Here is a 24473-nt window from a genome sequence, read left to right as displayed (position 1 = left end):
GTTGCCTTGAGATTCGTCTACTTCCATGCGGCGCAGAGGCTGAGCACGGTGACACTCAGCTGTTCAACAGTTGCAAACCCGAGCGAGAAGGTTCCCAAAATTTCAGTCATCTAAACCCCATCCCCTCCACATCGCCTCCCCTCCCTTCCCTAAGCACTGCCCCCCTATGTTCCCTGCCTCGAGTCCAAGGCCACTTGCTTGTCGGCTAGGCTCGCTAGCCACTACGCCGAGTTTTTGAGGGGTGGGGGGAAAGATCCACAACTCGAAAGTGGCCGATGTACCCGGGAGCCTTAATGGTCAATTTTAACCTCATATGATAAAGGCCAGATTGGCGCCCATGCGATTCCAGTCCACGTGACGTCACAGGGACCTAGTTTCTATAGGAGAAGATAGGAGTTATACATCGTCTGAGGCTACCAATGCATGCATGAGGCACAGAGCTCAGAGAAACGTGTCTTAATAATCACCTATTAAAACTGGCTAAGGTCGGAAAGTTTTCTTCGTTTGATAAGGTATTAATAAACCTTTTTTAAGCCAAGCGCTACAAGCCAGCAAGGTACTCAGCTACCCGCTAGCATCCTGAGTCCTATCAGCGCTCAGAGCCTCGATCAAGGTCACCTCACAAGGCGGGAGGGGGAACCAGAAATGCGTCGCACGTCCTTTTTCCCATCATTCCTACTTACGCGTCGCGTTTTCGCGCGCTTGAAAATTTTCACTTTTCATTTAATCGCGAAAAATAGATATCGTCATTTAAAAATGTAAAAGCGTGAAATACGTACTCCAGGAGTAATAATCTTTCGATTTAGGCAATAAAATAATAATAGGAAGCCACCCTATTGATTTAGTGGCAGTGTGTTTATTTTCTGATCAAATCGAGTATTCCAGTGAAATCAGCAATATCAATTGAAATATATAAACATGAATTGATACCACCAATAAAACTGATATGACTAACTGCACACTATAATAAGTTATTACGGAGGTGGAATTCTTTACAGATGATAATGTGAAAACATTCCTTTCACACCAAGCATTCCGACGAGGGGGTCTTGAAAGCTCGAGACCTGCTCGGCTTCACTTCATCTCCCTAACTTCATCTTTCACCATGCCATCCTTCCAATGGCGTGTGTTCATCGATCACATTCATGCATGACGACAATGATTTTAATGTATTTAGTGGCTAAGCAACATCTTCCTGCTGCCCCTGCCTGAAGACACAAGCGTGGATATTGTTTATTGCCCACGGAGGCCACCTCCATCTCATCGAGGCCACCTCATCTGCTGGGTGGCAGGCTCCGCATTTGCCACGACACCTTCCCACCACAGACTGACCATCCTGTGTGAGGAGAATCAAACACTTATTTCCATGTGCTTTTTACAAGTAGGCGTGCGAACCCTCCCCTATTTATATCTTTCACGGTTTATAAGTTTACTTTGTGGCACCTTACATCTGCTGGCAAATATCTTGGAACATAGTAAATTCCACATAATCATACTAGATAAACCTAAACCAGTTTCAGCCCTCACATATCATTCTCAAGATGAAACACCTCATGATAATGGCATATAATAAAAGACTATGGGATGACAGATTAATACAAAATAGTAATAAAGTGTATAACCTCTTGAGAATGACATGCGACAGTTAAAACAAGGTTAGGTTTAAGTAATAATGTTGTGTGGAACATACAAAGTTACAGAATATTTATTTAACCCCCAGAGCTTCTATTTTTTCTTAGTTCATCAATGACATAAACACCTATCATGGTTGTTGAATATTTCATCTTTGCTTAGATAAAAGCAGTGAAATTAATATTAAGTGCAAAAGCACAAAATTCCCGAGTACCACAAATCAAACCACAGATCTTTGGTTTTTCAGGCCACAGTGGCGACCACTACAATACCCAGGTTCATTGGGTTCCATAGCAAATTACCAAGGTTCATCGTACTAGTTGCTTCATTTGGGCCTTTGGGATCCATCAAAGATCGATGCAAGATGCAAGTATGACGGTTTTCATGAAATATTTGGTAAGGATCCCTTCTCTGCATGAATTTCCCTCTTCAATTCAAAATAAGGGAAACTCCCTTTCATTTTACCTAAACATATTCTTTGCTTCCTCCATCTCCTACATTTACACAGCATTCTCCCCTTCTCTAAAACTGTTTTCAACCACCCTTCCCCGCTTCAAAACTTTCTCCATCCAAACCTTCTGTCCCCTCTATATTTCTTATGGAAGCTGCCTCTCCTCACCCACCATGACCAGCTCTTTGTCATTCCTCCTCCTCTCCGTCCACTTCAATTTCTCCATTCTTTTCCACACCCACATCTCAAAAGCCTCCAGCCTTCTCTCGTCCTCCTTCTTTAGCGTCTATGTTTCCAACTCGTAAAGCATTAGACTCCAAATCTCTCTCAAGACTACTCTCAGTTTCACATTGTAATCAATTATTTGTTTCCCCATTTTGGTTTTCTCCTTTCCCTTTTGCTTTTCTCCATGTCTCACTTTTCCACTTCCTTCTCTCCTCCATTCCTTCTATAATTTCTCTGCTATCCAGGTTTTTATCCTTCTACCATATTTTAGCCAACTGGCTTCTTGGCAGCTTTTATTATTGATGGTTACTAGCCTTTCCCATAACTTTAACTCAATCACCTCTCAACAGCACTTTCCCATTCGTGAATGTCTCTTTTGCTAATGCAGTTCTCTTTCTGGTGTCCTCATGCAGTGTCTGTTGCCCGCTAATGCGCAGCTCAAATAGTTGAATTGCTCTACCTGCTCAAGTTTTTGCTCACCTCCCTTGTCCCAAGTCTTACATTCCTAGCTCGTGATCCTATTCAAAACTGCATAACTACATTCTTCTTACCTACCGTTTTCTGGAGATTCATTATCATGCCATATACCTCACAATGCTTGTCAAACACATCCACCATAGCCTACAGCCACTTGTTGACTGGATAATGAACTGATTTAAGCGTATCTTCCATCATATTAACTCCAGCTTCCATCTCATCCCAGGCCTCTCTTACCATTTCATGAGTCTACACATTAAAAAGCAATGACGAGTATTGCCTCGCTCCTTGGCCAATGTCTGCCCAACCTGATTCTCCATCCTCTCACTAGTTGCAAATAAGGCAAATAGCACTTCAACAGTCTGGGCCTTGTGCAAACTATGAATGAATTGCCTATCCCTCCAATCTGCCACTAAATATTTTCATAAGGATTTCTTATACAATTTCCATACATTCCACAGCAATTATGTCCACTATATTTAATCTTCCTGGCTTTTTCCTGCTATTTTACATATCCTCCACATACTACCTACTTCCATTTACTCTGACCATGGGATGCTCAGATAAGATCCTTCCTTATATTATGCCGTAACTTTTGACATGGCTTGCATTTCTTCGCCGTCTGATAATGACTTATGACTTTAACTTTGCCTCTTTCCTGCTGAAAATGTTTCCATTTCTCACACTGCCTTTTCCGTCAACTGCATAACTACTCTCAGTTTCACATTGTAATCAATTATTTGTTTCCCCATTTTGCTTTTCTCCTTTCCCTTTTGCTTTTCTCCATGTCCACACTTTTCCACTTCCTTCTCTCCTCCATTCCTTCTATAATTTCTCTGCTATCCAGGTTTTTATCCTTCTACCATATTTTAGCCAAATATTTTAGGCTTCTTGGCAGCTTTTATTATTGATGGTTAACTCTAATCCCATCCTTCCTCTATTTTCTGCCTCCATCTCCTGTGCCGCAATGTGAAATTGAAACTCTAACATCAAGTTGAGTAAACACAGTCTGAAATATGGCTTGGTGGTACAACTGGTATCATATCTCACCTGCAATTGGGATATCTAGGTTTGAATTCGATAATCCAAATGTTATTGATGGCAGATTTCACCCTGGTCCTCCTTTTCCTATGACCCAAGGTTTGCTCTTAAAGTTCTCTTGATGCTCTCTTGATTCATCACCAAGGAGGAATGCTTTGACACCAAACCATAAAATAGTAGAATATCATCCCTTTAAGTGCCAGCCTATTTTGTCTGGTAAGCTCAAGAGTACATGGTCTTTTTTGGCAAATTTGCTAGTTTGAACTTAAACATTTATAGAGAGCCTAAAATGCATTTTTTGCTGTACATGTCGTGTTAAAGCATGACAAAGTACTACAAAATCGAGACAAAGGCTACATGAGGCACAAAAAATAAGAGGCTTGGGTGCAAAAAAAAAAACCAGCCCATAGATCAGTCCAACAGTGATGCAGCTAGGAATTAAGGGGTTTAGATGCCACTAATACCAGGGTGTGTGGGGTATGGAATACCCATCAGTATAAGTGGTAGGTGAGAGGTTAATAAATTGCTAAATTTTAAGAAAAATTGATCAAAATGGTGAGTTTTACGGCTTTCTGTGGGATATTTTATTAATCCTTTCACCATTCTATTAGTAATATCAATCCAATTAAGTATAATGGATTGAAACTTCTCTGAGGCCTGGGGGGGATTTTATCCCTCAAACCCCCCCTCACTGTGCCACTGCAGCCAAATATACTCTTTGCACATATCCCCCAGGCTGATGGTTGGCACCATATGGGATGAAGAAAAGTTAAGAGCCATGCACTCACGTCTTTCCTGCTGACATGAACAGCTGCTCCTGATCCACGTCCCATACTGCTATGAACCCTGAGTCCGGTACCCTTGAGGTTGATGCTGAAACGACCTTGAGGATAGTCTAGGAAGCTGTAGGAATAAGCTACTCTTGTACCATGTATCTGCCTGGCAAAGGTCATATCTTCAGCTGGAAGTTAGAACATAGCATTGCATGAGGCACACACACACATACACACACATGCCTTATTGTAAAATTTTCTCTCAGGGATGGGTCTCTCAGAAAAAGCAATGGCGGCGAAATTACCCACGTAATTGGTTGAACATATGAATATCGGAATTTGTTCTTGTGTCATCTTGTGCTCGGATATCGTGAAACAAAACGTGAATGCATGAAAAAGCCAACTGTTACATGAATAGCCCACTGCCTTGCGAAATTCAATCAACATGCCGAGGGTTAGAGTGCGAGAAAATTACAAGGCTTACCTTGAGCCTGACTCGCAAGATTCTAACAGCACACTGTTCCTCGATGCACTCGTTGAAGGAAAACAAATACCATTCATGCTGATGTGCATTTCAAAGCTACAGTTGAAGACGGAGAAGTTTTTCCCGCTAATCCTGCAGACCTTAACATAACTTCTTCAATGCATAAATATCTAAGAAAATTTTTACTTATCTATCCCCATCGGTAGATGTTTATCCATACCCATTTTCTACTCTTTATGTGTTCTGGCGATTTCACTATTTTCATCTGTTGAAAACGGAAAATGGTTGCATGATTTTGAAGTTTCATCTATAAAAAAATCGAGGTCAATATTTCTAATAATTATTTGATCGAACTTTATTTAGGTTTGTGGGCAATATGTTAACGATCTGGAAGAGGTGGATGTCAATGTCAACCTTGCTGGTGGTGAAGTAGAGAAGGATGATGTACCATCTTTCACCGTGAATTCTGCTGAAGTATATGTAAGTATTTGAGGAAAAGTATTTCATAGAGTGGACTGGACATAATTATGGATATTCTCAAGAAAATAGGCGTCAATTGGAGGGATAGGCGACTCATTTGTAATCTTCATTTGGTCAATACTGCGCAAGTGAAGGTAGCGGACGGAGAAACTGGGAGGGCAAGCTTTGCCCGAGAAGTAAGGCAAGACTGTTCACTATCTCCATTGTTTTCTGGAGTATATGCTGAGGTGATGGCAAGAGAAGCGTGGGATGAGGTGGGAACTGGAGTCAAAGTGGGAGGAATGATGTAAAATCAGTAAGGTTCACGGACGATCAGGCGTTGATTAGCCAGTCAGCGAGAGGGCTGAAGAGTATAGTGGATGCATTAGACAAGAGATGTGATGAATATGGCATGAGGATTACTCACAAGAAGACTAAAGTCATAATTAAGTTAACCAAATTTCCAGGAAATATAAAATTATCCACGCAACGCTTTACTCCCTCCGAAGTAAATGTTACCATTGAGTAAGAATATAAACCTACTCTATGATGTTACCCAAAATTTATTAAAACAATTAATAATGTGTCAGTACAATCATAATTAAACTACTTGATAACATTCTGGGGAGGGGTATTAAAGTTCGAGCAATTGGTTGCTAATTCTCCAAAAAGCAATTGACTGATTGCTATAAAATATAATTTGAACCGTCCTTCCCTATATTTGTAGATTTACAGTTCTCCCTTTACGTCACCATAACCTTTTCTAAGTATTCAAAATTTTCAACCCCATAAGAGGATATAAACGTAAAGAAGAAGCTGAAACCATTGCATTCAATCTAAGATCTACCAAAATTTATATTTTTCCGACGCGTAATTTTTCCGTTCAAACGCTCATTTATCTATGTAAGACGAAATTGTTTTCTTGATGGTCAGAAATTATAAGAGGATCAAATAGTTTAACATATTTTTTAAAGATTATGTAAGTGGTAACTTATTGTAGAAAATCCAAATAAATTAATTTGTTGATAGTGCGTTTAATGCTCAATATATTTTTTTTGCACGGCAGGCTGAGATTTAACAAAAATTGCTATTTTTTCGAGCATTTATTATGTTTCATATCTGGTCTCAGCTTACTAATTTTTGCAATTCGTATTGTCATTTGTCTTGAGGTATCCTACAGGCAAGACCTAAATGGGATTCCTACTTTATCCTAATTTATTTGAAATGTGCTTTTAATGATGATTCCACGGATAAATAAAAATAAATTGGCCAATTTATTATTTATGCGGTTCGTAAAGATTCACGAGCTACGATTGAGACACAAGATAAAAGTAAATGGACAAGAACGGAGAAAGTGAAGCGGACGGAGACTAAGGCCGTGTCCCAATCCAGAAGGGTGCACCCTGCGCCCTGTGCCCTACCCGCCCTTAGGGTATCTTGCGCCCTTCGTGCTCTTCGAACCGACGCTAGCGCCAAAGATGGAATTGGTCATTTTGCGAATCATAAACAAATGAGCCACGGTTTCCGAAAATTCTGACTTTATGCTAACATAACCAATATAAATGGTTTTTATTGTAATAATTGTTACACAATGGTTCTTATCAAAGTAAGAATATAATGATTAAATAAAAAACAGCAAGAATGCTGCATATGCTGCTTCATTAGTTTTAAGATTAAGTCGTATATATAAAATATTTACTAATGTTTATCACGTGAAAAGAATTCCTCAGTGTAATGGAAAGGTTTTCTAGGTGTCGTTAAGGTTATGTACACCTGATTTTTCGGACCATGGTGAGGTTTAAGAGTGCTGGTACTACCACTTAATTACGGCTAGACGGGAATTCTGTGGTATAATGATATAACCTTTCATGAACCAGTACCACAGTCGTTGTACCACTACCTCCAGAAACCACTCAACTTGATTGAAATAGTTTTAATATAATGATCAGCTGATTACAAAAAGTAATCTTGATCGTTAGCTAGGCATCTCAAGTACCTAATAATACCATGCCAATGCCTCGTACCACAAATCCTGCATCGACACAAACTGATGTGTTATGGAACAAAATGAGAATACACGCTACGGAGGGATTAGGTGAATGCATGCTTCATCCACATTCACGAAAAACTTGTTTAAACATATTCACACACATTTACGATTACAATCTTAACTTACGATTCTTTCTATTACGATAAATGGTTTAATCTATATCGACTTGAACGAAGAGAGAACACGTTTAGGAGGTACTGAAAGATAACCTTCTTAAATATCGAATTTGTGGAATTAATTCCTTCTGGTAACAATTTCTTTGAGCTGCAATTGCCAACAGAGTAAAATTAAAAAGCTTAATAGCCTTCCCGTTCTCAAAATGGATGCATATGATACGGAAGAACTAATATTACCTGCACCTACGTAAGTAATCTAAGCAACCATTATGCAATAATCCAAATGTCAATACCGAGGTTGATGCAAAATTGAGTCGGGCAAACGATTGCAATATAATAGCACATGGTTCGAAGATGGAAATATAAGAAAATGGGCAATAATATGATGTTAATTGAGGTTGCACTTCACATCATGCCGATAAATATTGCTTACTTTTGCCAAATACGTACCTTATATACATCGGCGTCTAACCTAAGCTTTGAAGCAATAAAACAGTAACCTAACCTTCAATAGTACGAAAGCGAGAGTACATGGGACGTAAGACACATTTAAGGATTGTAGCTTCATTCATTATTTGTGCAACTCATGCTAAGAGTTATAATTATCCCTTTTAATTACGCAACGGGATTATTTAGTTAAGATGACATGAATGAACAAACCATTCCCTTGATGCCAACCTTTATGGAACTGACACTTGTCCACTTATTACGCTTTCATCCACATAATTATCACGAAAACTTCCGTTCATTTATTTAAACAACATTCACTTAAACAGGCATGAACAATTGTAAGTGGTCAATCCATTCCGCCGGCGTGGTTATCCCCGATCCTTCCGTCGCGTCGACCGCCGAAGGGCACGTAGGTACCTTTCTCGTACCCTTCGTGCCCTTCACTCCACACGCCCTTCAAACCCTTGCACTGCGCGTATTGGGACGACCCCTACCTGACGTCACTTCCTGAACGTGACGTCAGCAAGGGCACGAAGGGCGCATAACCGCGGATTGGGACACGGCCTAAGAAGAACGACGAAGTGTAGGACATAGCAAGGGAGGAGATAAAACTGTGTTACAGGAAAGAATGTTGGGTAAGTGAGAGATAGAAAGGAAATAAGAGATTAGATGGAAAGGAATTTCATAGTGAATTGAAGAGGAAATCCATGATAGGAGGAAGTACAGCCAGAATGTTTAGTAAATACTCATTACAAACCTACCTTAATCGGTAGGTTACTTTAGTAATTATATGTAAATTTTGACACATATTTTTGTACGGATTATATTTATGAAATTTTTATAAGTGCCTAAAATACCATAGCATGCGTCTTCGTCATCCCTTACGTCCAGTTGCAGCCTTCAGGAAGAAGAAATTTCCTCCTGAGATTCTCCAATTGATGATTACTGTGAAATGCGATAAGGAAATATTTATCTGAAGCGAAGATCAAAAGTTATTTGAAATCCAGGGGAAACAGAATACTCCACGAAATATACGAAATAATATATAAACGCATTGTATATTTTTCTTTTGTATTCCACGTGGAATTAAGAAAAAAATTAGATGGACAAGGCTTTATGGGAAGACCTCATGGACGAGAAGTTAAAAACATTTTACCTTCTTCCAGAAATACTTAAATTGGAAAACTAAGAAATTAATATTTTTATGCATCGGGAGTTACGATTTTCATTGAAAACGAAATCTCTAAAACATTTTGACGGGTTGAAACACCATGAAGAACAAACGATATTCTCAAAAATGTCAAGGAATAATAAAACTGTACCTTTCAATTCTTACTTACCGGATTTTCACGCTACTACATAAGATTGCTTTAATTAGTAACCAAATGAATTATTAAATTTTTTTAATACTTCCGGTTTTTTGGAGACGAAATCTCACCAATCCCTGTGCTCTACTCTTCCGTAAATAATATCCATTTACCAATCTCGAAGACCACCGTGTTGCCTTAAGGTACGTATACTTCCATGCGGCGCAGATGCTGAGCACGGTGACACTCGGCTGTTCAACAGTCGCAAACCCGAGCGAGAAGGTTCCCAAAATTTCAGTCATCTAAACCCCATCCCCTACACATCGCCTTCCCTCCCTTCCCTAAACACTGCCCCCCTATGTTCCCTGCCTCGAGTCCAAGGCCACTTGCTAGTCGGCTAGGCTCGCTGGCCACTAGGCCGAGTTTTTGAGGGTTGGGGGAAAGATCCACAACTCGAAAGTGGCCGATGTATCCGGAAGCCTTCAGGATCAAATTCTAGGCTTAATTAACGCCTTCTTCGAAAGAAAACTCAACGTTTATCGCGCGAGTAGATTGCTGCCGAAGGACCTAAAAAAAGTTACAATGACTGAGTCACTAGGAACATGTGAAAAACATGAATTATATCAACAGTTCCGATGTAAAACTCGAAAGAGCATTAGTAAGTGCATGGGTGTTGAGTCGTGACATCAATCGCGTGAATACGGAAGATAAGAATAGAGAAAAAGTTTGACATAAAAAAATCAAACAGAATTTCATCGCAACCTAAAAAATTCCATCAAAATCATTTTCGTAACAAACTTGATTGAAATAAATTAATTGAAAAACTGATAAAAAATAATTTTTAGTCACTAAAATATCAAATTGAGCAAATTTGATTTTTCAACCAATTATAAAATTTCATATAATGTTTCTTGGTAAATTTTAGCGTATTGAAGGGCATTGATTAAAGCAAAATATGAATTCGGGATTTATACGATTCCATTTGTATGCAGAGGTCAGAAAGAAGTGACAGAAAACGGCCGGCAGCTGTAATATTGAAATGACGGTGTATTTATAATAAATTACAATCAAAACCCAGTCAACTCTCCATCTTACTGCAAGCAATTTCGAAGTCACCAGAATTACTAAAAAAGATAGCATAACATAAGAGTCACAATACTGGCAAACGCCCACGTATTCGTGAGACGAATATCTAACGCTTTGAGACCACATTGAAAGTTTAAGTTACAGTGCTAACGCCTGTTATTTCAATTGTGACACAAATATTACACGACCTAATAAATAATTGGGCTCATTGGGCAATTGGCCTTGTGGACTTTGGACAACTTTTAAGCACCAGTAAAGATAAAATACCACTTCAAGAAAAATCCGGCTTGTATCAGATTAATTGTAATTCATGCCCAGCTTCCTACATAGGTCAAACAAGACGCAACATTCTTACCAGATACAAAGAACACCTCTCATATTGCAAAAACAACAAACCGGAGAAATCCAGCATTGCACAACACCTTACTGACACAGACCACGAAATTACCCTAGACAACCTTACTCTATTGAAACAAACATCAAAACACCTACTTGACGCATACGAGAGCATTTACATTTATAGAAACAAAGGGAAACTCCTTAATAGTGACGAAGGTCCCATCCCGTATTCTTCTCTATTTTCTCTATTGCACTAAGAACGTTACGCCCTCAGTTATTTTCCACTCCGTAACGGTCATCCTTACGTCACGTTCCCTCACCCTCCGTCCAAGTTAAACCTTCCCTTTCCCCCCCTTCTCCGTCCGTTAACTCTTCCCCTCCTATTCCGCCCCCCCATACCAACTTACGTCCAACCACAATTTTCCCCCTCTCCTCTTCCACCCTCTACACCACAACTATTCCCCTCCCCCTCACTCTCTTCTCCATACATTTCAGCGGTGTCTATTGTTTTTTCATCACTCAACCTTGTTGAAGTGAAGCTTTAACCTCAGTTGCGTTGAGAAGGGAATCTTGGATTCCGAAACCGGTACGCTTTTCCCGTCCAGGTGGCAGTTCCATCGCTCAGTTTTGAGCACATTCTCCCGGAGCATAACCCACGGAGTAAGTGTTGTTTGTGTGATAGTGTGTGTGTGGGTCTTAACTTGTGTAACCTTAGCGAGGCCCCCCAAAATTCTCGCGAAGGTTCCTCCATAGTTAAGCGAGTGATTGGTTTCAACGTGAGCAGCCTTAGCGAGGTCCCCCCAAACCCCTCGCGAAGATTTCTACACTGTTGATCGTGTGCGTGTGTGTTTCTTAACTTGAGTAACCTTAGCGAGGCCCCCCCTAAAACCCTCACCATGGTTCCTTCATAGTTAAGCGAGTGATTGGTTTCAACGTGAGCAGCCTTAGCGAGGTCCCCCCAAACCCCTCGCGAAGGTTTCTATACTGTTGATCGTGTGTTAGTGAAGGGTTTCCGGTTAAGAGGCTGGGGTTGGTCACTGCTGCGAATCCTCCCGTTCCAGCATACCACACAGTGTTTTGTTTATACCTGTGACGAGGTCCCTTGTTACGGCCATTGGAGTGTTACTTGGAATGACTTTCTTTTTCTCGTAACTTCGGGAATAAATAGCTACATCCCTAGTAAAACAGTAAAAGAAGGCAGCGAACCGAGATGGTACGACGCGGAAGTGAGAAAATCATTCAGGCGACAGAGCGTGTCATGCTAAAATGAAAAAAAGTCAGCACGGATTTATCCCCTATTGAACGCGAGCTAATAATTAAAAAATATAGGATGACTAAAGCCGCCACGAAGGAAGCGTTCAGGAATGCATTCACTAATTTTAAAAGAAAAACACTAGTAAAGCAGTTACGGGATAACCAAAAAGCATTTTGGCCATATGTTAGGGAAGTTCAAGATAAACGATCTACCGTATGTTCGCTGAGAAACAAACGACAATGGAGATGAGTTGACAAGCAGTTACGATAAAGCCAATTTATTAAATTCCTACTTCAAGAGCGTGTTCACCGAGCCTTCCGAGAACTCACCCGAGACCGATGACAATCCCTGTATACATTGACATTAGTACGCTCGGAATAGAAAATATATTGAAATCGCTTAGTCCAAATAAATCACATGGTCCGGACGAAATCCCTTCTCGCGTATATAAAGAACAAGCCTCAGAAATTGCCCCCTACTTGCAGGTAATATTCAGTAAATCTATCAAGCAACTAGAAGTACCTAATGAATGGAAAATCGCTAATGTAATGCCAATATTTAAAAGTGGAGAAAAGGAACAGCCATCTAATTACAGGCCGATATCTTTAACGTCCATATCATGCAAGGTCCTTGAACACATCGTAGTCAGTTCGGTAATGAAACACCTAGACGCGCAAAACTTATTCATATGAACTCAACATGGATTCAGGAAAAGCAGATCGTGCGAAGCTCAGCGCTTTTCGCCCACGATATTTTAGTCTCCGGGGAAGACACCATTCCAGTAGACGCGATTTTTCTTGATTTCAAAAAGGCATTTGATAAAGTACCCCACGGAAAGTTAATAATAAAACTGAAATCGTATGGTCTAGACGAAGATGTAATTTTTTGGATTAGAGAATTTTTGAGCGACCGCGTCCAAAGAGTAGTATTAGACGGTGCAGTCTCCAATGAGGTTGGAGTCACTTCTGACATTCCTCAGGATAGTGTCATTGGCCCACTCCTATTCCTTCTTTATATAAACGACATTGGCGAAGTAGTGCAGAGTAAGTTACGACTATTTGCAGACGACGCTGTAGTTTACAGAGAAATCCGTTCCAGCAAAGATATAGACGAACTAACTAATGACCTTGCAGCTATCCAAGCTTGGTGCGATGCTTGGCAGTTAGAATTAAATTTGAAAAAATGCGTCGTAATGAATTTCTGGAAGAAGAATAACTCCCTAGCTATATAATTCGGGGTACCCAATTAGAGACTGTTGAGTCCGTGAAATATCTGGGAGTTAGACTCCATAATGATCTATCGTGGAATAAACATATTCGAGAAATAACCGATGAAAAAGGCTTAATAACAGAGTTAGAACGCGTGCAAAGAAGAGCTGCCAGGTATGTGAAAGGTCGTAACGATAGTCTTGTTAGTGTAACTGACCTCTTAGATAAACTCGGATGGGAATCTGTGTCGGACCGTAGATTGAAAAATAGACTAAACCTTATAGATAAATTCAAGAGCAGTGTCTTTTATGACGAAGTTAACCATATCTTGCGGACGCCAACGTACTACGGAAGATCAGATCATATAAATAAAATAAGAGAGATAGATTGCAGAACAGACAGATTCCGAAAGTCATTTTTTCCACGATCTATAAATGATTATAACGGCAGCAATAGAACTCGTAAATAGATTGCATGACTTGTAGTGTAGCCTACTAGCCTATGTAAAAATTAATGCATAATTCAATTATTATTTCTAATAGCATAGAGTAGTATAATTTGTTAGTATACGGGACGTTTTTTGGACGGTGTGGGGTGCATGTGGGACTTCAAATGCATGCTGCATGCTGGTGATTGATCATCCCCTGCCAAACACCCTAGAGGTGGCTCGCAGGGTATTACGTAGATGTAGATGCCTTCATCAGAACATGTTCAATGTTTAGTTAAAATATTTTTCCTTCATTTCTATTTCGTTTTGAATTAAATTTAAGGTAAAGAGACAAAAGGACTGATTAACATATGGAATGAGAATCGATTGATGTGCACAGGGTTAAATTTTTCATTTTAAATTTTTGTTATATTCGATCGGTTGAGAGAATAACATTCCATTTCAGTGCCTTCATTTTGGTGGAAGAATCCTGCAAAAACCTCAAAAAGTCGTCTTTTGGCTGTATTTGTAATTGAGTTAGGAGCTCATTCACCTAGTCCATTGTTTTTCGCAGTATCCATATTCATTAGCTGAGAGAGAGAGAGTGAGAGAGAGTGTGTTGGAGATCTCCGTGGAGAGAGAACCTTTCTTCCTTTGGACTTAAGTCCTGCTGCCGAGGCGAACCCAACATCGGAGCCGTAAAGGTTTCTTCCGTTTTAATTCGAAAATTTTCGCCATTTGATATGGTGTGCATTTGATATCGCCGAGGCACTTTTGCTCCCATTTACCGCACTCACAAGGGAAGAGAGCGAGTCAGAGAGCTTTTCAAGTGCGGCTTCGCTAAAAACAGTTCAACAAACGAACGGAAAAAAAGGAACCGGTTGAGGCTGTGACCTTCTTGATCTCGAAATAACTCATTCAAGGACCCTTTTTGCTCTCCATAAAATGCAGCGCAATATCATCAAAAAAGCTATGGCCTTCAGGGACTCCTCGACAGAAGATGTCGTAATTGGCGTACATATAAGGGGGCTTAGTCCAGAAATGAAGTTTTTCAATCAAAGCCAACTCATTTTCAATTGAATTATAACGTTTTTCACTTAATGATTAGCAATAGAGCTGAAATTTTCAGTAATACTCAGAATCAGATGGCAATTATTGTGTCAACCAATCCCGGTAAACCCTCAAAAACCCCCCAAAAAATTAAAATTTTCATATAAGTCTACTCTTTGGGTACTATTCTTGACTATTCCACCACCCCCAACGACTCATCCCCACGGAAATTATGTGATTGGATGGTGACCGCCAGGAGTACACACATTTAAACCCCGGTATCCCCCTGAAATCCCCCCAAATGTAAAATATGTCATTTAGTCCCCTATTCGGGAACTTCTCGCAAACATAACGCCGCACAACCCGTCCCCTCTGAGCTCTAGATCCGGAATATTTGGTGAGGGCGAGCCACCGTAAACCATACGGGAAAAAATACCCGAAAACCCCCGATCACCTCCTGGAACATCGCCGAAAAAAAATAAAAAAAAATTTAAAGCCGCCTTTCCGAATAGTTTTCGTCAGAATTTAACCGGTGCCCCTACCACTTATTAAAACCCCCGATAACCCCGTGAAACCTCCCAAAAAAATTTCTAATAAATCGCCTCTCCAGGTAAAAGAAGTCGTCAGACCACTGCTCCTGACCCCTAGGACTTATCGGCACGGAATTCATGAGAACGATTTGTGACCACTGGTTTAACACAAGTATAAAACCCCCGGTATTCTGTTGGAAACTCCCGCAAAAAAATGGAAAACTTGCCATTAGTCTCCTTTTATGGGTACTTGTCGCCACTATTACTCCGCATTGCACTCTTCTTTACAATCATCGCTACGTGATCACTGTGGAGGATTAGTGACCGCATGTATCTATATAACATGAAGCCCAGTTACGACCACTCATTAATTCACTCACCTATACAAATGTTTGGAGTGAACGAGACGAGATACGGCAAAAATTCTAATGAAGACCCCCTCTAAAATTGTCTGAAACCCCAGGAAAAATTATGAAAACACTAAATTTACAATTATTTATCTGTCTATTCATCTGAAATTGATTATGGGGATTAGTTCAAAAAATGGCCACCAAAAATCAATGGCGGCGCGGCAGTCATACAAACGAACCATCATAGCAACATATTTGTTTATGCAAACAAGAGGAGCTAAATTGGGAAAGAAGATAAAGGAATTAAAACGAAAAACTGATAAATATATGGAAGGAAATAAGGAAAATAATATTTGAAGTGTCTATTTCTTTGCGTCTTCTTTCCGCAAGAACCAACATCTGTTTAAATCAAAGCGCATTCAAATGAAAAGCGGAGAAATATAAGGTACGAAATTATTGTTGTTTTTGGTATGTTACATCGAAAGTGTGGTGGTTATTAATATCAAAGTTAACAAGTGCACTAAATGCCATTTTAGAAATATGATTCGTGCTGTTGACTATAGTTCGTATCTTGTTGGAGATACACGATTGTAGTAGAAAGACTTTCAAACAAGTCTTACATAATATAGGTAGGTAAAAATGATTTTATTTTCATTTTTTGTGATGGTGATAACTTTTTATTTTTGTTTACGTTCTTTTTTCCGTTAATGTCCTTTTTAATGTACAATATGTAAGATACGTGCAAATGAATTTCTTATTCAATTATTTGTCTTGCGAAAATCACGTTTCCTTGAGTGACTAAGTTATTCAACTGTGTAAATTATCGAAAGCTTGACATTCACAATGTCTTGTACACCAAAGGCTGTGATCCGTTACTCACCAGATTTATTGCGCATTGCGTTGGATATTAAAGCTGAGATATTTGCGTATCCCGATTCATTAAAACTTTAAATAGAGGTACTTCTGAAGTGAAATCATTCGCGATCACGATAAATAATATTTCGATAAAATTCGTTATACTAGCCCCAATTCATGCCAAGGTACATTTGTTTCTAGATATTGATATTCAGTCCCAACGTAATTCGCTTACGAAGGGGAACAGCTGTTACATCTTATTCGTATATCAAGAATTTGGTTGAGTTTTGTGGAAAATAATTAATAAACGTGTTTTTAATTGTAATTCGTAAAGTCGTTATGTTATGATATTACGTATGCATTGGGTGTTACAGTGGAACGTGGTCTCAACGTTTTTTGTATTTGAATTGAATAAGTTAGAGATACTCGAAGAAATTTATTTTACTTTTTAAGCCCCTCAGAAAAACGTTTCTCTTTATAAATATTTACATTCATATTGTAGCCTACGTACCATGCGCTCGTTTTACGTGAAAGTGGAAATATTGCTTATACCTAAGCTAGCCAGCTTTAAAGTAAACGAACCTTAAGTAACAAGTAGCAAACAAAAAGTGTAAGACCCCCCACAGTGAGCATAACAGGCCGCAGGTCTTTTTCGGGGGGCCTTCAGAGCCCCCCAGCGAGCAAAGCGAGTAACACATTAAAACCCCCGAATCACCCTGGGCACCCCTCATGTATACTAATTCCCGACCACTTCCAGAAAAGCTGTAGAGCTGAAATTTGTTGCACAGGTGGAGAAAAAATATTGATTGGGAGAAAAATTCCGAAAACTCAAAAAAATTGATTAGTTTTTGAGATATATCGACTTGAATTAACATGGGAGCCTTATGGGACTAAAACCTTTTTCCAATTATAGCGAATTTGTTAATAATTTAGGAAGATGAGATTCCTGTGACGAATACTAGATTTTTTTGTCAATTTTTTGAGGTGATTGTCATTGCGATATATTGATAAGTAGTACTTTTTATGATTTTTTTGAAAATTCCCTATGCTTTTCTTACTGGCCTATCTTTGGAATTTGTTTGACCAACTTGCAATAATTGTAGGACAAATTCCTTGAAACGTAAAATACAAGATTTTTTGCTTGATTTTTTGGTTATTTGGAATATTCATAAAGTGAAAGAATACCGAGGAATAAACGATTTTCGATTTTGCATTGTTGAAATGACGAATTTTCAAACTCGGATTTCGGACATGAGACATGTGCCATATGAAAATTCGGAATTTTCGAGAAAAACCGTTTAAGGTGCTTCGCACCCTAACGTTTTCGGCTACGTTCCCCGTAACCCTCTTGGTTAATGAATAATAAAATTCCGAAAAATATCCTGCACATGAAAAATTATTGTCGCCATTATTTTGTGAAGCTCACGATCTTGAATAACTTGACAACCGTTGAAGTTATATGAATGAAATTTTCAAGGTAATACTAATATCAAAAAGGACAACTTTTGCAAAGATAACCATTCCACTGTATCGATTCATGTCAGAGTTATATCGATACCAATCTCCTTGGATACGCTTTATTCGCTAATAACTTTTTTGTTATTCTAGTTATGAATACGCAATTCAAAACGTTTACTACTGCTAACGTGTTAAGTCAGGCAAAAGTAAAATCAAGCGGATCGAATAATTAGAGGCGAAGTTATTATCGATCCAAGTGTGCATTCGATGCATGTCTTTTTCAGGCTTATTTACATAGTTACGGGGATATAATTTTTTAATATTTGCTTAGACAGCAACGTACTATACGCACATGTAAATTATTTTGATGAGTAATGATTCCTAATGAAGATATATCAAAATGAAATAATATCGATAGGTCTAATTTTCTCCTTTGTTATTGATCGTACCAGTCCGAAATTTTTAGGATAGTACGTGATTGGTGATATAAGATTTCTGTTATCTTTTGGTTTCCATGGCATAGTTTTAACTTTATGCCGAAATACGCTTTCAATGTAAAGTAAATGGGGATATATCAAAATCACTTTAGGACATGGTACTTACCATATAGGTCACATTTAGCAATGATGAACATCCCCCTTGACCCATTTTCTAACAAGAAAAATCAAATCGAAAATGTTGGAATTCGATTTTTCCCTTATATCTTTTTTTATTTAATTGGGTAAGGGACTTAAACTCTTACCAGTAGATAAAGAAATGTACAAAACAAGCTAAAAGTTGCAATAAACTAATGCGGTTGTTATAGTTGAAGTTATGATCGATAAAAATGTGTACGTTAGAGATCCCTTTTGCATAACTTTTACAATAGTTGCTGGGATAAGACTTTTAACGGTATGCTAAAAGGTAAATTAGTATTCATACATATAAAATATTTTGCAGAACAACATCCCCTTATCAAGATATGTCGATATGAAATTATATCGATAGGTGTCATTTTCTCCTACCACATTAACCGTACCTGCCCGAAATGTTTGTCTTTTAGTGCGATGAAGTGCACGGTATTTACAATAAGTCCATCTTCAGCCAACACAAACAAACTGGATGGTTTATCCACGCGATAAAAGATGTCACGTAATATTGTTTCGTTGTAAAAAAAACCATGGTTTTCCTATATCTAAGCCACGAACAGAGATACTTTGGTCTCATTTATTGTCATTGCGAATGCCAATGTAATTGAAAACTCAACCCGATAGTATTCAATTGACACATCTGTCGGAATAATATAAATTCCTTACCTCCAACCCTTAGCCGACTTCGCTGTTCCATTCGGCTTCTTATTAATTTTTATAATAAGCATTCCATTGACAGTTGAATATGATAGCCAATATTGAGACCTAAGTAAGTACATTATCACGTGTTGAAGTTGAGGTTAATTTCACGGATAAATACCTTTGGCATCTGTGAGGAAGGTCAATGTAACATGAATCAACCCTCTTTCCTTTCTTTCCTGGGGTACACCTTTTTTGCGTCTTCCTCCCCAAAGACACCTACTGAGAGGGAAATAACCCTGTCCTCTTCAGTTTCCTTACTAATGTACGCAGATTTTGTGTATTATACCACTGCCAAGGAGTACCAACAATTATGCGGTTAATGAATATGGCGAATCTCGGCAAAGGAAAGACAAGACCGAAAGCTATACTGTACAAGGAAAGATATGAATGCACATAGGTGGATCTAGGGGCCATAGGGGCACGTCCCCCCCCCCCCCCAGACTCTTAAAAAATATGCAAGATTTTTTATACGGTCCGAATATCGTTGCGTTTGTTTTGTTTTACGAGGTATCCTCAGGACCCCCGGAACAAAATCTTGGATACGACCTTGCTTGTCCCTCCCCCCAGAAAGAAATCCTGCATCCGCCCCTGTGAATGCAACTAAGTACTGTTTTTTAATACATTCTCCTAACATATACTTCATGGTTCTTATGGGAGTTTTAATCACTCAATTAAAATACAAGAGTTGAATAACACACTGAATTCAATGCAATGTGCACTCTATTGTTGTTCCGTCCCGAATAGCTGTTTATATATATTACTTCATAGCAACAATGCAAAACTAGCAATCTGGAAAACGTTAGCGGTACTGAAAGGTACCCTCCATGCACTCACGCGTAGCAGTTAGGGAAGCGTGTTTGGGGTGCAGGAATCTCGGAGAGTGAACCGATTGTCAATGAAACCACACGAAATGTGTGGAGATCTCCGTTGACGCTACCTCTACGCTCAGGCAAGCGTTCGATCTTTACCATGGAGTGGAAGTGAAAGTGACTTAAAAGCAACGATATTACTCTTCGAGGGGAGGTTTATTATCTCAATTCAAATAAAGTAGTTAAATAACACACTGATTTAAATGTAATGTGCACTCTATTGTCGTTCCGACCAGAATAACTGCCTATTTATGTCACCAAGTTATAGCCAACGTTTTGAATTATTTTAAATCATCATCAGTGCTACGAAAGAAAAAAACATGAACAATATAAAATACAAAGATTAATATATACACAGCAGGTATTTCTCCCTCATATCTATTTTATTTATTTTCGTTAGGGACTGAAACTCTAATTGGTAGATAAAAATAAGGTGCAAAATAAGATAAAAGGTAAAGAAAACTAATGTTGTAGTTACAGTTGAAGTTTTGATCGAAAAAAGTGAGCATCTTATATATCGCTTTTGCAGACCTGTTACTGTAGTTGCTGCGATTAGGCTTTTCACGGTATTTATTTATTTATTTGCAATAAACCCAAAAACAGTACATGAGACCTTTTACATTGTATTTTTAAACAAATGGATAAATAATAAAGTGGAACAAGAAACAACGACAAAAAATAAAACCTGATTAAATACACTCAGATATACATAATACTTCACTTCTATGAACGCCTCATCCGCTCATATGCTATTTGGGAAGGGTGGACAAAGAAAGAGGGATTTAAAGAAGAAGATTTCCTGATGGCAGTCGTAAATGATGAAATTAATGATGTTATGTCAACAGAAGGAGCTTTGATGGAATTGTAGGTAAGAGGTAGCCGGTAGGTAAGGGATCTCTGGGTCACTGATAAACGGTGGAGAGGTAGATGGAAAAGGGATGAGTTCCGTATTTTACGGGAAGGGACACGGAGGGAGAACATTGAAAGAATGTCGTTAGACCTGAAGTGGCCATTCATGATTCGGTGGAAAAACCTGAGGTCGCTAAGAGTACGTCTTCGCCCTAAGGGCACTATGTCAAGTTGAGAGAGGAGATCATCAGCAGTGAGATTACGGAGGGAAGGGTTACGGTTTTTCACGTTATTTACGAAGAAATTAACAGGTCTATTAAGAATTTTGAGATTTAAGGGACAGGCTGAAGACCATATGGGCGAACAATAATCAATAAGTGGAAGAACACATCCGGAAAAGACAGATTTCAGAGCTAAAGGACTCCGTATTTTTGTAAATCTGTACAGAAGTCCAACTAGAGCCATCGCTTTGGTAGATATGTGCTTAAGGTGAGGGGTGAAGGTAAGCTTGGAGTCAAAAAGGACTCCCAAATCACTGTGGCATGTGTATGATAGAAGGCAAGGTAGTATTCATACATATTAAGTATTTTGCTGAACTAAATCCTTTTATCAAGGTGTATCGATATGAAGTTATATCAGTAGGTGTCATTTTCTCCTGCCCTATAAACCATACCTGCCCGAAATTTTTGTCTATTAGTGCAATGAAATGTACGATATTTACATTAATTTCAATCTCTTGCAAACACAAATAAACTGGATGGTATACCCACGCGATAAAACATGCCACGTAAAATTGTGTCTGTGTAAAAAACAAAGTTTTCTAATATCTAAGCCACAAACAGACATACTTTGGTCTTATTCATTGTTGTTTGGGGAGTGTGTCCCCCGCCGCACATTTGAATGTGTTGGTGCGATTGGCCGGCGGGCCGTTCCTGGGCGGTGAGTGCGGGAGGGTGGACTTCCTTTTTTTTCTTAGCAGTCTACAGTCCGCTCTCGAAGGGACAGTACGGAAGAGAAAGTGCGGAAAGAGGAAAGAAATTGTGAATATTTCTGTATCTGTCGCGAATAAACCATTGGCCACTGAACAAATGGTCCTTCGGGCCGGATACCTGTTTATTCGCGAATGTGTGATAAGTACTGCATGAGGCTACAATTGCAGAGGAACAATTGTGAATTACAGTGAACATTACTCGGCCATTCGACCGGGGAGGTGCCTGTGAACTTCGTGCCGTCGCTCCGTCACGCCGCAGTGAGTTAACCCATACCTAAACTTTTGGATGGTGGACTGTGTATCTCACCCCTCCCACTGGCTCCCTATTCTCCCTCCTCTCGCAAAAGCCCCTACTCCTCTTCCCCCGTGAATGAGCGTGCTGTACTTCCCCTCACCTCGCTGTCTGTCTCTCCCCTCTCTTCTCCCACTGACTCACTATCCTCCCTCCTCTCGCGAAATCAGCTGTGCGCTGCTCGCCCTGGTTAGCGAAGTTTCTTACGGGGCTGTTACTCGTCTGTTTTGCGCACTTTTTGAGGCGCAAAGTACATTAAGAGTTCATTTTCCCACGTCTTCGTTCTGAGCATTACTTCAATACCGGCTACCCGTTAGGATCCTAGAAACATTATGTCTATGACGACGAAGCAACTGATTGCGCAGCAGGAACAACGGGATCGTGCAATTACTAGGTTAGTGCCGAATTTAAAGAAGAAGGGCGCTGCAAATATCACTAAGGAAGCCATTCAGAGTAGAATAGACTCCCTTAAGCAGTATTGGAACGATTACACTTCCACGCACTTTGAGCTGGTGACGCGGGAAGATGTGTCGAAGGAGCGTTATTTAGTGGATGGACAATATGAGAAGACGGAGGAGATTTATTATGATACGTGCGCTGAACTAAAAGCCATGCTCGCCCAGTTACCTGATTAAGAGTCTGACGACCTCATCTGGACGAGGTGGAGCTGATCAGCCCGATCACGCTAATTTCCAACTTCCCATTCAGCTTCCGAGAACAACGTTGCCGAGCTTTTCGGGTACATTTGCGGATTGGGAATCGTTCTGCGATCTATTTACAGCAAAAGTGGACGGAGAACATCGATTTTCTCCTGCTACAAAGTTGCAATATTTAAAGATATGCCTAAAGGATTCTGCAGCGGAGTTTGTAAAAAACATCTCTGTTACGGACGCCAACTACAAACCGACCTGGGAGGCCCTGAAAGCCAGGTACAGTAATCCACGACTGTGCTTGCACACTCATCTGTCCACTCTAATGAATTTGCCAAAGATGATGAAGGAGTCAGCATCGGAATTGCGGACGTTAGTTGACCGAACGATTCAGGTGGTTCGAGCGCTAGAGAACCTGGGTCGTCCAGTGGCAACATGGGACGACTGGCTTGTCTTCATCACGGCTCAGCGTTTGGATAAAGAATCGCGAAAGTCATGGGAGTCGCACCTGACCACCAAGGACCGGTTGAGTAATCTCACACCAAATAGTGAAGCGAATCCAAACTTATTTCCCAGTTTCAGGGAGCTCGTAGAGTTTCTCGAGGGTCGTATCCGTGCCTTAGAAATGATAGCTCCTCTTACGAGTTGGGACAAAGGAAGTAACACGACGCCCAAATTTTCCTCGTCTGGGGCGAAGTCTTTTCACGTTGAGACTAAGCGACTATCTTCCACAAGCACCCGTAATTGTCCTATATGCTCAATGGACCACTATATAGCCGTCTGCTCCGGTTTCCTAGAAAAGACTCCTGTTGAACGAAGAGATGAGGCTCGAAAATTACACCTCTGCTTCAACTGTCTGGGTCGTCATCGCTTCAAGGAGTGTAAGTCTGTTAAGCGCTGTGTCACTTGTCGTGGACGACATCATTCTTTGTTACATACAGTAACGGTTGGCAACGATGTATGTTCTGCTAAAGATACTGAGGCTGAACCTCAATTAAAGTCTCCTGTTGAGGCAAATGGCATAGCAGTAAACACACTCACGGCCAACGTGGCTGCTCCAATCCACTCCGTAATTCTCGCTACGGCTCAGGTACTGGTCACGGGTCCTCGAGGGGTCCAAGTACAAGCTCGGGCGCTGTTAGACAACGGCTCCGAAGCATCCTTCATTACCGAGGCCTTAGCACAGCTTCTTCATTTACCCCGCCAGCGAACGCAGATTCCTCTGTCAGGAATCGGCGCAGCTGAGGCTGGCACTGCACTGAACATCGTTCAACTCTCACTGTATTCCGTTTATTCACCATCTTTCTGCCTTGAAGTTAAGGCATTAGTACTACCGCGGCTCACGAATCAACTACCAAAAAGAGAGATAATTGAGACAGATTTGTCTTTGTTCTCCAATCTGCAGATGGCTGACCCACTATTTTATAAGCCTGAGAACATCGACCTCATCCTTGGTGCAGATGTCTAC

General features: G+C 39.9%; 1 long non-coding RNA gene across 2 annotated transcripts in view; it reads right to left on the bottom strand.

Annotated features, from left to right (window-relative positions):
- Nucleotides 1-791: 791 nt before the first annotated feature.
- The window catches only part of LOC124171080, a 336864-nt gene continuing 313182 nt past the window's right edge, over nt 792-24473 (bottom strand). For both annotated transcript variants that reach the window (XR_006867657.1, XR_006867656.1), the window contains exons 3-4: nt 4615-4787; nt 792-1336 (exon numbers count right to left, since the gene is read on the bottom strand). This is a non-coding gene — a long non-coding RNA (uncharacterized LOC124171080). The remainder of the gene's footprint in view (nt 1337-4614; nt 4788-24473) is intronic.

Source organism: Ischnura elegans, chromosome X, assembly GCF_921293095.1.
Source record: "Ischnura elegans chromosome X, ioIscEleg1.1, whole genome shotgun sequence".
In the NCBI taxonomy this organism is placed as follows: domain Eukaryota; kingdom Metazoa; phylum Arthropoda; class Insecta; order Odonata; family Coenagrionidae; genus Ischnura; species Ischnura elegans.
The sequence above is the reverse complement of the archived record's forward strand: the minus strand, read 5'-3'. Positions and strand labels throughout refer to the sequence as shown.